General features: G+C 34.9%; 1 pseudogene; it reads left to right on the top strand.

Moving 5' to 3' along the window:
• Positions 1–231: 231 nt before the first annotated feature.
• Positions 232–806, top strand: LOC109700761 (small ribosomal subunit protein eS24-like; annotated as a pseudogene).
• Positions 807–14,138: the final 13,332 nt, after the last annotated feature.

Below are 14,138 nucleotides of genomic sequence, written 5' to 3'. Positions count from 1 at the left end.
TATGGAATGTGTAATATCTTGAAGTCTGAGTAAGAGTTTACCTTTATACAATACTGAGAAAAGTATGAAAATATCTAGTAAGTTTAGACGTACATATTTTAATTCAGCAATCCACTCCTACATTGATACAAACTGGAACATTAAAGATATGTTATTAACTGCTGTGGCATTTTATTTCAAAGGATGGAACATCAGACTGGTTGAAGACTTGTTTAAACATTACTAAGGTGCTCTTTTCTTCCTGACTGCCTGAGGATCACCCGCCATCATGAATGACACAGTCACTATCCGCACCAGGAAGTTCATGACCAACCACCTACTTCAGAGAAAGCAGATGGTCATCGATGTCCTTCATCCTGGGAAGGCAACAGTACCTAAGACAGAAATTCGTGGAAAACTAGCAAAAATGTACAAGACTACACCAGATGTCATTTTTGTATTTGGATTCAGAACCCATTTTAGTGGTGGAAAGACAACTGGCTTTGGCATGATTTATGATTCCTTGGATTATGCAAAGAAAAATTAACCCAAACACAGACTTGTTAGGCATGGCCTGTATGAGAAGAAAAAGACCTCAAGGAAACAGCGAAAGGAACGTAAAAATAGGATGAAGAAAGTCAGGGGGACAGCGAAGGCCAATGTTGGTGCTGGCAAAAAGCCGAAGGAATAAGGATTCTACAATGACTTTAACTGTGATGATTGTGCAGGTTTTCCATGAGGATTAATAAACTGTAAACATCTATGATGGTTTTGGGCTTTTCATGAGGATTAATAAACTCAACACTTTCATGTATCTGGCTCTGTGAAAAAAACAAAAACATTACTAAGTTTACAGTGTGAGCTTCTTCAAAGTATTGTGTCAATTCTTCTTTAGGAGTTTGAGGAGTCTCTGAATCTAAGAGTGTGACAGCAAGTAAAGTTCATTTTAAGCATCTCCTTACTGTAATAAGCATTGTAAATGCAAGACTACTTTGGCCAAAGCCCGCAAGCCTGCTCAAGAAATTTAGAAAACATGGAGCTTGCATAACCCAGTGGCAAAGGAATGGGAAGTGAACCTCACACAGAGGAGGATTTGGAAAAAGGTATATCTGCCTTCCGATCAGATATAAACACAGAAGAGAGAGAGAAAAAGATGTTCATCTTCTCACTCCAGTTAATGGAAAAATTACCTTAAACTTGCTGGAGAAAAGAAAGGTACTGGGAAGAATGTACTGAAATACTACTAATGAAGGAAAAGCATAAAATGAATACTTCATATTTCAAAATATTTGGGAAAGAAATTCCTCTCCAATATTGGAAGAGTTAAAGTTTAAATGCTATTTGATTGTTTACTGATAAATATTAAAACCTACTTTCTTTAAAATATTAACATAAATAATGCAACATATTTGAAGTGTTTTATGGTAGTCTTTTCCTTTAAAAATGATGTTCATATAAACATGTACGTGCATGTGTGTGTGTTGTATAAGTGTATATTTTAACATTTGAAGTATTCTATATAGCACCTTATAGTTGATCATAAAATTCAGTGACCTAAATTTAGGTTCATACATTTGAGTACATACCAGCAATAATAGTAAAAAACAAATAGAACAAATAAACAGAGAATAAAGTAACATAGATCTGTTCAAAATCATATGTTATTTTTCAAGGCCAAAACTAGTTCTTTACCCTTGAAAGTGATGACAAATGTTTTTACAGAAAAAATAAAATGGATCATTTGATCAATGGGATAAATTTGCCTAGGACAGGCATTTCATGAATATGAACAGATTTTAGGTACTTTTTTAGTTAGAAATACTTTTGATTTTCATCATTTTTCACACCATGGAATACAGATGTTTGAAAGCATCTTGTAACATATCTCTGGGATAAATACATGCAGGTGAAATCATATGAAGGAAGACAAACAGGTTCAACCTGAGAGAATCTGTTATTCACCCTTCTATGCTCCTTGAGAGGATACAGTTATCTATTTCCTCATCATTTCCTTTATTTTACATGAGGAAGGTCCAGAGATCCTCCCCTAGACCTCCTTTACTGAGCATACATGCATATAGTTTAAGCACTTTATATAGATGATATCTGGTTATCCTTTCTGTAAACAAGAATAGGATTTCTCAATTCATTTTGGCATCATCAGTTTGGTGAATGAGCTAGCTCAACAGAATGGGTCTGCAATGGAGCCTGCTATCATCTATTTAGAAATGAAGGCTGGGAAATGTGTTGAAGTACAAGAATTACTAACTTTAGCTATAGTTTCAAAACATGCTAATAAATTGAGATTTAATTAAGAACTCCCAATATCAGAGATAGCTGTGTATGTTTGAGGAGTTAAATATATTGGGGAGTTTGGATAATTAATGTTTCCTTTTCATTTAAATCTCAGAAGAGAGGAAGAACAAACCTCAGTCTTTCTTCATTGTCCAGATCCCTGGTTGTCAAAATAAATGAATGTGTTTATATAGAGATTATTTAATCTTGAAATAAAGCATTGTATGCAGATTAGAACACAATATTTGAAGAGACTGGGGTGTCTCACCTGGGGCAAGAACCAGAGCTAATTGTGGCCCAAGTGCATTGAAAGTAGGTGCTGCCATTCAGTTATAGGGAAAAGAATATGATATAAGTAGATGATAGGTAGATGACTTTCATAATTAAACACAAACACCTATTTTTAAGATTTTGTACATTGAAAGTTTAATTAGGGAGAAATAAAGAGGATTGTGGTAGGATGTACTCAAGTTGTAGCTGCTTATTTCTTATACTGGAGAATCTACAGTGAATATGGAAAAGTATTATTTCATGCTTATTAAATAAGGTGATGTTGGGTTTTGAAACTTGCCCATTCCGAAGAGACAAATACCAACCACATCCCACTGAGATTTTCCAAATTTTAGCATGTATCTTTCCCTTTGTTCCCATCAAAGAACTTAACTGAGCACGTAAATTACTAGTATTTAGCAGTGCAAAATCTCTCTTTAGTACATGAATCAGGTCTTGTTTATAAGACAAGCACTTAGAAGTCAATTTCCTCATTCTTTCTGGGTTGAAATATTTGTCTCAAGAATTTAAGTATTCCCAAAGGGCACTAAAGAATCAGAATAAAATCATCTGCTCTACTGGCATCTTCTGAGTTTGGCTATCAGGGTAGTTTGCATGCATTTAGCAGACGTGTCCTTGCTGTTCCTTCTCCTCAAGTCCCCCACATCCTATCAAGACATCCTGTTTTGAGAATCTTGTATGCTTAAAAATGTATTGCTTGTGACCTATTTAGCCCTCCACAACTCATCATAGTGACCTTAAAAAGCCTTTACTTCTTTTTCTCATCATGCAATGTTTGCTGAAATCTCAAGATTTCTTCCTATTGTATTAGACATCTTCTTCAACTACAGATATGCTAAAATTTAGTTGCCATGACATTCAGTTTCATCCAGGATGGAGGGTATCTCTTGAATGGCATAATCTCCAGCGAGTAGGCGCTAGAAAGAAGGTACAAGCATGTTCTGAGTTTCCTCTAAAACTGTTATCCCTATGGTTTGTTTTTTGGGAGAGAGAGATATTAGAGCTGGTTTTCAGACATCTTGTCTTATCTCCTGTTTTCCTCATGCTTCATTGAATCTCTTCTTTTTTGTTGCATAAAACCTTTTTTTACATTTTAGAAACAGGAAAGCACTTAACCAAAATATATCTTGGCCCATCTTATAATATACACTTATACTCAGTTCTCCAAATTTCATCCTTGAAGTTTAAATCCCAGGTTGTGAAATCTTAGGAATCTTTTCTCTAACAACAAAATTCAGCATTTATAAATTGAATGACATTTATCCAAAGGTAGGTACTATAATAATGAAAATAATTAGTTATAGATTTTGTTAGCACTTACCTTGTTCCTGTTATTATGTTTTTGTTTTCATTAATTAGTCATTAAAATAATTCTGAGTGGTATTTGCTGTTTTAATGATCCATATTGCACAAAGAAACTGAAACAGAGGATGGAAAGTGATTTACCAAAATAGATGAGTATAACCAAGGTTTGGACCAAGTTAGTTGGTTACTTATCAATTTATGTTAAGATGTTAAGAGTGTGAGTAAATTGATTCTGCCTAAAGCTTGATTTAGAAATTTAATATTATTCAATTTTGAATTTTTGAAATATAATTGTTTAGAAAAGAATCATGTAATTCAAAACAAAAATACTAGAGAAAGTACTATATTTAAAACACAGTTAAAGTGCTGTTTAACGTGGCTAAACATTTTCCATAACACTGGCTTTAGCCAAAATTCATTCAAGATTAAAAGTATCCTGATTTGGAGTAGTACTTATATTGAAAAGAATAGAAAAAAAATAAACCCGGCTTTCCAAGTCATGTGATAATGCTATAGAAAAAATTATATAGCAAAAACAATATAGCAGAGGTAAATAATTTAAAACTTTCAAAATTATAGTGTAACAAATTATCTTGTATGGAGCCAGACTTACTAAAGAGATAGTGAGGCTAGCAGAAGAATACAGGAATGCTATCAGTATACTGGGACATAATGAGGGTCAGCCACAGGGTATGCCAAGGACAAGTAGCAAATTTGAACAAATTATAAAGCAAGGCAAAATTCTGATACTATCCTGAACCTGTGAGAGAAAAGCCCATGCCTATATTCTGCACATTTGAATATATAAAAATGAATAATTTCCTTCACTATTTCGTACAATACAAGTTGTGTTTTCTCTTGATTTTTCCATAACGATATTCTAATTGAAGAATCTGACATAGAAGAAACTCAAGTTTATGGCCAAAACTAACAGAGCAAGTAGATACTAGAAAACCAGTGAGAAAAGTAATAGAGCCAAACTTCTGCGAGTGCATAAACTGAAACTGTTAATGTCTTCTTTGAGATTCCATCACAGCACAGTAAATTAAATATATGTACAGATGTAGAATAACTATATGAGTGACAATGTGTGTGGAAATGGGTAGAACGTGTATTGATAGTTATTCAAAGAAGATAATTTTTAATGATCATGTTGTCTTTTGAAATGATCATGTTGTCTTTTTAATCTTCATTCAAGATTTGAGCCACAAGATCTTCTTGGTCAACTGTTTTTGTTGTTGTTGTTTGAAGATGATTATCAATTATGTAAAGGCTAAATGTTGAAATTGAGGATGGAAAAAAAATTGGAACAGTCTAGAAAGACATAATAGAAATTCATTCATACATCAGAGGAGACTTCTAAAAGTAAGATAATTAGAATTCCTTGTATATAAAATGTTTGAGAAATCTATTTTCCAATTTTTTTATTATTTTATCATTTTTCCATTTACTTACATGTATATACATTTTTGGGTCACCTCCTCCCCACCCCCAGACAATAACTATTAAGTCTTCATTCTGATCACAAGCGAGATAGCACTTATTTGTGGATTATCAACAATTGGATGATTACTGAAACAGGATGTATAGTTGAGAATGCCAGAGGGGAGTGAGGGGATGGATACCAGAAAAGTACAATGAATAAGAACTTGGAAATAACTCAATGGAAATAAATAAAACCATTAGGAAGAACTGGAAAAGAAAATGGAATAATAAAGAGACCTAAGTGGTAAGGTATAGAATACCATAAAGGGGATAGACATTTGAGAATGAGGAAGCAAATACTGGATTCTTTTCTTTTAGTTGGTTATTGATGAATATTTAAGAGTAGTTTCTGTGCTGGTAAAAGAAATGCTCTGTTTTAGATATGCAAAGTATAATACAATATGAATAAAAGGAGCAAATGCTTAGTGCAAATATGCTTTCTAAATATATGTGAAATGGTGGTTTGGACTGAGCTACTACACATCATGTAGAGGGTAATAATAAGTTTCAAAGAATAATACAACATCAGTGATTATGAGTGTAGGTACACATGAAGTAATCAATGAAGACAAGCAGGTGCAGGACAAGAAGAAGAAGGCATGAACAGCATTTAACAGAGAAGAGAAGGAGGCAGCAGTAGTATTTTTAATAAGAACAGCATGTCCAACATATAGAATAACATTTGCATTGAAAAATGAAATGAAGGTGGACACTAGAAGATAGAAAGCCCTGCAATGGCAAAATTAATATGTTTAAATGGTCATATTACCAAAAATGATCTACAGAATCAGTCCAATTCCCAACAAAATTAAAAATGACATTCTTCACATAACTAGAAAAAATAATCTTAATATTTACATGGAAATTCAAAAGATTCTGCAAGTCAAAGCAATTTTGAACAAAAACAAGAATGATGTTGGTATCACAATACTTGATTGCATACTATACTATAGAGCCATCATCACTAAAATAGCATGTTAACTGAGGAAGTAATAGAAAGAATTAACAAATGGGATTTCATCAAGTTCAAAATGCTTCTGTGTAGCAAAGGTAACAATTGCCAGAGTGAAGAGAGAGTCCAGAAAATGGGACAAAATATTTGCTATTCATCCAATAAAAGGGTAATAGTTAGACTATATAAAGATTTTAAAAATAATGGATAAAAAAGACAATAATTAACAAGCATGGAGGCTTACCCCTATAATCTTGGCTATTCAGGACGAAGAGACCTGGAGGATAACTGTTTGAGGTCAACACAGCCAAAATTTGGTGGACTCCATATCAAACAATAAGAATTGTGAAGCTTTGCAGGAAGTATAAAGAGGAGAATTGCAGTTCAGGCAGGCATGGGGGTACATGTAAACCCCACTGAAACAATAACTAATGTGGGAGAAGAGGGAATGGGGTTGAGTAAGAGTAAATAGATGGATTGAGTTTGATCAAAGTACATTACATTCGTGTTGTAAATATCACAATGAAAACACTTTGTACAATTAATTTATGCTAATAAAAATTAAATTTAGAAAGAAAAATAATTAAATTTAAAAGAGACATGGAGAATGACTCTTGCACTGTAAGTGCAAGATCCTCTGCTCAAACTCCAGTGGCACAATAAACTGGAGGAAATTCCCCAATTAATAGGAAATAGAATTGAAGAAATACTTCTCAAAGGAAGAAGTACAGATGGACAGTAAATACATTTTTAAAATTTTCAACGTTCTTATCCATCAGGGAAATGCAAATCCAAACTACTTGTGATTCCACCTCACTGAGGTCATAATGACTAACATAAGAAAACAAAGAGCAAATGCTGGAGAGATAGTTGGATAAAAGGAAGCCTCAAACAGTTTTGGTAGAATGTAAATTAGTCCAACCACTGTGGAAATCAGTACAGAGTTATTTCAAAATATTAAATATATCTGCAATTATGATCCAATGATTCTTCTCCTGGCTTTTTACACAAAGGAATTCATGTAAGCTTACAATAGACATCTGCACACTCACATTTACTGTGGCACTATGCACAACAGCCAAATTATGGAGTCAGCCTAGGTGACCATCCAACAATGAATTTATATAGATATGTGTTACATATGCACAAGAGTATTGTTTGGCCCTAAATAATAATGAAATTATGCTTATAGAAAAAAAGGTAGAACTGGAGATCATCATGTTAAGCAAAATAGACCAGACTCACAATGACAAATATAATTTTTCTCATATGTAGAATCTAAATTAAATAAAAATAAAAGAGATCTGAGGATAAATCTGAAGAGTGGATTGATTGCCTATTGTGCACAGGGCCCTGGTTCATTAAACAGCACTGGGGAAAAAAAAAGACTTGAAAGTAGATGGCAGGGCAATTGTAAAAAAGATGGGGAATGGGTGAAGGAAATGAGAGGGTAATGACCAAAGCACACTGTATTAACCCAGGACTGGTGGCTCGCACCTGTAATCCTAGCTACTTGGGACATTGAGATCAGGAGGATCATGGTTTGAGGCCAGCCCAGGGAAATAGTTCCACAAAATAACAAAAACAAAAAGGGCTGTTGCTTTGCAAGTAGGAAGGCCAACCCAGTCCCACCAAAAAAAAAAAATTATATTGCATGTAAGAAAGTATCACAATGAAGCCCATTTTGTACAACTGATAAAAAATGACATTTGCCAGCAACCAAGAATAACATATGTTCTCTTTTCTTTCACTTACAGAAAAAATAAGGATAATGTCTCAGAGTATTGTAAAAACACAAATCTCTGTTCTCATAAACAGACTTGAAATTTCATTAAAAATGTCAATGATATTTTCTAGTTATATTTCTAAATATGTTGTATAAAACATATGTTAAACACATATAATGTAATAAATTATACTTCTGATTAGTATGATTTTGGAAATAGTTTTAAAGACCATTATAATTAAATGATACATTGTGAAGGGTCCATTCCATTTTAATAACATTTTAATATTATTCTACTGATTGACACATTAAATAATGATAATTTTTGTGCTTATGTAATTTGTATGAATACAGTGATGTATTCATATAATTACTGATCATAATTTTTTGTCTGATAAACTACCACAAGGCTTTTAATGACTTGTATTATATTTGTTTCCTTAATACAAATCCAAATATAATTTTCATAACCATAAGGATATAAAATGCCAGTACAATGTATTTAAAGAATTAAATAATGACACAAAGAATTGGAATATTTTTATGTTAATTGTGGTAATAAACTAGGTGCATTCAGTAGATTTATGGTATAATATGTACTTTTAATTTTTAATCTGTAAGTATGGCTCCACAACTGAAAGTGAGGAACAATGGTTTTAGTCACATGTGGAGGGTTATCAAATCACTGACCTTGGGAAATACGACTTTCAGGTTTCTAATGTGTTTGTATCTATCATCCCAAAGTGATGGCAGCTTTTCCATTTTCTAATTATGCTTAGAAATCTGTAAACATTTAGGAAGACTTCTAAATTAAGGATTATTATTTTCCTTGTAGTTCTCATTATCAGTGAATAATGAATATCAAGAATATGAAGGTCCTTTCCATGTAATTACTGAATGTGAACTGACTACTTAGGCCATGACTTGCAGATACAGGGATAAAATACACAGTTAATAATTTATTTTGTTACTTGAGACTGGGAAATTCTTTATCAGAAAATCAGTAAAATATTTCAGTTTTGTAGTACTACTGTTATTTCAATCCAAAATTCTGTCAATAAATAAATTATATATTAGAATCAGAAAATTATCTCACATAGGTTTAAATAAATGCATATTGGATAAGATTAGTAACTATACCAACAGTTTAGAATTTTGCTGTTCTTTGAATTACCAAGTAGGTATTCATATTAGGTTCTTTGTAGAGAATATGAATCAGTCACAAACATTTTACTTTCCTATAATCCTAGCTGCCAGACAACCTGATTGTTACAAGTTGTCTTTTTTCAACTAGGAGCAATGCATCATCAATGTCTCTAATCTTAACAGAATTTTTTTCCCTGATTATCTTCCAAGTGAAGAACAACCTTTTCATTTTTGTAGGAATGTGCATCTTTCCTAACCTCTTTTGTCATGTCTATCCTCAAGAGAGATTATGAGCCACGCTTATTATTTCATCAAATTCAAAATCATCAAAGTTTTTACCAATTAGTGGGGAGAAGAATATATTATTCTATTTTCCTAGCTCTCATAAAATGATTATTAAATTATCTTAATAAATATTCTGGAATTATAGTTTCTGAATAAAGGGAAATTTACCTGTTGCAAGAAAAGGAGAAAGATAATATGAAATAGATAATGTCAGAAAAATAGATCACCAAGTAACATAGACAAAAATATGTGAAACCTCAGATACCAAAATACGTGAAAAATGGAATTAGTGTAATGAAAGAGAATCTGATTCCATAAGTATGAGGCATTCTGACTATTATGTATAACATAAAAGTAGGCAACAATATTTTTATCTTTAATTCAATATATAAGTGTGTAATCTAATATGATTTTTGAAGGTCAATGAATGGCAAAATGCCTGGTTCTTTTGCAAAAAAAGATAGTGTCACTAATCATTAAAACCTCTGGTCACGTATAGAATATAATTAAAATTGCAGTCCCACACAAGTTGGGGAAGACTCCTCTTCATAGTCTAATGTTACATAGCCAATTTTCACACTGATGCTAAAATGTCAAATAAACTAAAATAACGATTTGACAACTTAGCCTTCATGAGGAAATGGAAAGCAACAAGAAGCAACGGTTGTGGTGGGAAAAGAAGCTGTCAAGAGATTTTGTCAGTTGTCCAATTGGATAAGCCAGTATTTGGACTGTGGTAATGACATCAAGATGGAACAAAATGAGAGAGAAATGTAACAATTTAGGAACTAAATTGGATTTCACTAGAATGTAGGTTTTTTTTTTTCTTTTATCCCTGTTAAGAAAACTTAATGCAGGAGAATTCCAAGATGGCGGCTAGAGGTAGGAAGCAGAAAGCGACCCTCCTATAGTGAAATCTTGGAGAGACTCTGGAGACACACTTTGCAGGCATAATCACTGAGAAAAGGCACAACTTTGACCCCTCCACATCTCCAGCCGGTGCAGAGAATCTCCACTTCACGTTAAACGGAGAAACGAGGAGGGCCCCCGGGGCCACAGTGGCCGGTGCCCATACGGCTTGGGAAGACGAGGACCAGGTGAGCTTTGCGGTACCGCGGTAGCCCCACAGACAAGCCAGGGCCAGAGCAGCATAGCCCCCTGGACAGACTGACCTCCACCAGGGGAAAAAAAAAAGAGAAACTGAGTACTAAGCAATAAGAACAGTTAAGACACGCTGGAAAAAGGGTGGGGCGCCCTGAGCGCTGAAGATTGGGGGAAGGGAATCCTTCCCAGGACTGTAAATAAACGAGCCGGGCAGGCCTGAGAGCCTCTGGCAGGAGCGGGACAGGCGTCCAGCAACCAGGAGCGGGGAAGCTTGTGAGAGTGGAGGAGGAAAGACCCACTTCCCACGTGAACTGCAAACAAACATGGCGGCTGGCAGGAGCAGCAGCACCGCCCAGTAAGCAGGAGCAGGAAAGCTTCTGAAAGTGGCAGTGGGAGGAAAACTTCAGAGGAGAGGGGGGAAGACCCACCTCCCACATGAACTGTAAACAAACACGCAGGCCTGACAACGCGGGGGCAGTGTCACCTTTCCCAGTGCTTGGAAAGGGGAAAGCCTGTAGCAGAGGCTCCCGCACAGGAGAACTCTGAGCAAACAAAGCCTATGGGACCAGGTGAGTGCTAGCTCACCCCAGAGACCTGCATAAATAACGCCACCAGCTACAGCAGGCTGAGAGCAGCAGGCAGGCAAGCCACAGTTGCAGATACCACTCTCAGAACTGTCTCCAGATGCTTTTTTTTTTCTTTTTCTTCCTACCTTTGATGAGAGAACAAGCGAATTACACCTGCAAGCTGAAAAACTTACTGAAACTGTATTGCATTTGAACTGGGGACACTTGGTAGGGCTTTGTGTGTGTGTGTGTGTGGGTGTGTGTGTGTGTGTGTGAGTGTGTAGTTTTGTTCTATTTTATGCATCCCCTTTGATGAGACAACTACAGAACAACATCTGAGGCACCAATTCCATGACTGGAGATTGAGACAGACACCCAAATTATTAAGACTGAAACTGCATTGCATATAAACTTGGAAGTTTTTTTATTTTTTTTTTAATTTTCTATTTTCCATTTTATTTTAATTCATTTTTATATATAGATATTACTTTCATTTACTTATTTTTTATTTTTTTTATATTTGATTTTCAATCCTCTCTCTGTCTCTCTAACATCTGTTCAGCTTACTGTTGATTAGTACACTAACACTCCCTGTTTATATCTTTGAAACTCTCTTGTCTGATACCTTGTTCTGCTTTCTCCCTCTTGTCTGTATATTTGTTTTCCCCTTTTCTTTAACTTCTTGCTTTCCATCTCAGCTCACTCTTCCATTCTCAATATTACCATTGTTATTATTACAAGCTAGAAAATACTTAATTACACACAGTACCGGGACAGTAACAACACCAAGGACAACGACGGGAACACAGAAAAAACAAGGAAACCAGTTTCCCCACAGCAAAAAATTAGTACAGGAACCAGAGGGGAATGAAGAGAACAGAAATTCAGATCCAGACTCCAACAAAATGAAGATATACTATGCCAAAGGACCCAATGAAGCCCACAAGAATAATTTAAAAGAAGACATACTACAAGTACTCAATGAGAATTTTATAGAGATGATATTGGATAGGGTCAACCAAAATGTACAGGAGACACTCAAGAAATTCCAAGACAATAAAACTAGAGAATTTGAAAAAGCAAAAGAAGAAAAAAAGGAAACAATAGAAGCACTTATAAACACCAAAGTGAAAGAGAGAACACAATGAATAAATGGATAAATGAACTCAGGACAAAAATAGACAACAATAAAGAAGAAAACAGCCAGGATATGGAAAACCTCAGAAAAAAGAACGAAACAGAACTGCAAAACAAAACGGAAGGCCAATCCCGCAGAATAGAACAAACAGAAGACAGAATCTCAGAACTTGAAGATGAAATGGTAATTAAAGGAAAAACTGAAGAACTATTAATTAAACAACTCAAGACCTGTGAAAAGAAAATGCAAGAACTCACTGACTCCATCAAAAGACCAAACTTGAGCACCATGGGCATCGAAGAAGGAGAAGAGGTGCAAGCGAAGGGAATGCGTAATATATTCAACAAAATAATAATGGAAAATTTCCCAAATCTAGACAAAGATATTCCCATACAAATGCAAGAGGCCTCCAGGACACCAAACAGACCAGATCAAAAATAGAACTACTCCATGACATATCATCATTAAAACAACAAGTTGAGAAACTAAGGAAAGAATATTGAAGGCTGTAAGAGAGAAAAAACAAGTAACATACAAAAGTAAACCCATCAAAATCACAGCAGACTTCTCAACAGAAACATTAAAAGCAAGAAGAGCGTGGGGTGAGATCTTCTGGGCACTGAATGAAAATAACTTCAACCCCAGGATGCTCTACCCAGCAAAGCTATCATTCAAAATAGATGGAGCAATAAAAGTCTTCCATGATAAGCAGAAACTAAAACAATATGTGACCACAAAGCCACCATTACAAAAGATTCTGCAAGGGATCCTGCACACAGAAAGTGACACCCAACTTAACCATGTAAAGGCAGGCAGCACCAAACCACAGGATAAGAAAAAGCAAGACAGTAGAGAGTAACATCAAGTTAGGTACACACAATCAAACCTTCAAATAACTAAGACAACTAAATGGCAGGAATCACCACATACCTATCAGTACTAACGCTTAATGTTAATGGACTTAATTCACCCATCAAAAGACACCATTTGACAAAATGGATTAAAAAAGAAGATCCAACAACTTGTTGCTTACAGGAGACTCATCTCACCGACAGAAATAAGCATATGCTTAGGATGAAAGGCTGGAAGAAGATTTACCAAGCCAATGGCCCCCGAAAACAAGCAGAGGTAGCAATACTTATCTCTGACAAAGTAGACTTCAAACCTACATTGATCAAACGAGATAAAGAAGGACATGCCATACTAATAAAAGGGGAAATAGACCAAAAGGAAATAATAATCCTCAATCTGTATGCACCCAATATCAACGCACCCGATTTCATCAAACATACCCTGAAAGACCTAAAAGCATATATAAACACCAACACAGTGGTTGTGGGAGACTTTAACACTCCATTATCATCAATAGATAGGTCATCCAAACAAAAACTCAATAAAGAAATCCAAGATCTAAAATATGCAATAGATCAAGTGGACCTAGTAGATGTCTACAGAACATTTCATCCAACCTCTACACAATATACATTCTTCTCAGCAGCCCTTGGAACCTTCTCCAAAATAGATCAAATCCTAGGGCACAAAGCAAGCCTCAGGAAATATAAGAAAATAGAAATAATACCGTGCATACTATCTGACCACAATGCAGTAAAACTAGAACTCAACCACAAAAGTAAAGACAAAAAACATGCAAACAGCTGGAAACTAAATAACTCATTACTTAATGAAGAATGGATCATCGATGCAATAAAAGAGGAAATTAAAAAGTTCCTGGAAGTCAATGAAAATGAAAACACAACCTACCGGAACCTATGGGACACAGCTAAGGCAGTCTGGAGAGGAAAGTTTATAGCCATGAGTGCATATATTAAAAAGATTGAAAGATCCTAAATCAATGACCTAATGATA

This window comes from Castor canadensis, chromosome 6, assembly GCF_047511655.1.
Source record: "Castor canadensis chromosome 6, mCasCan1.hap1v2, whole genome shotgun sequence".
Taxonomy (NCBI): domain Eukaryota; kingdom Metazoa; phylum Chordata; class Mammalia; order Rodentia; family Castoridae; genus Castor; species Castor canadensis.
This window is presented reverse-complemented; position numbering and strand designations above follow the sequence as displayed.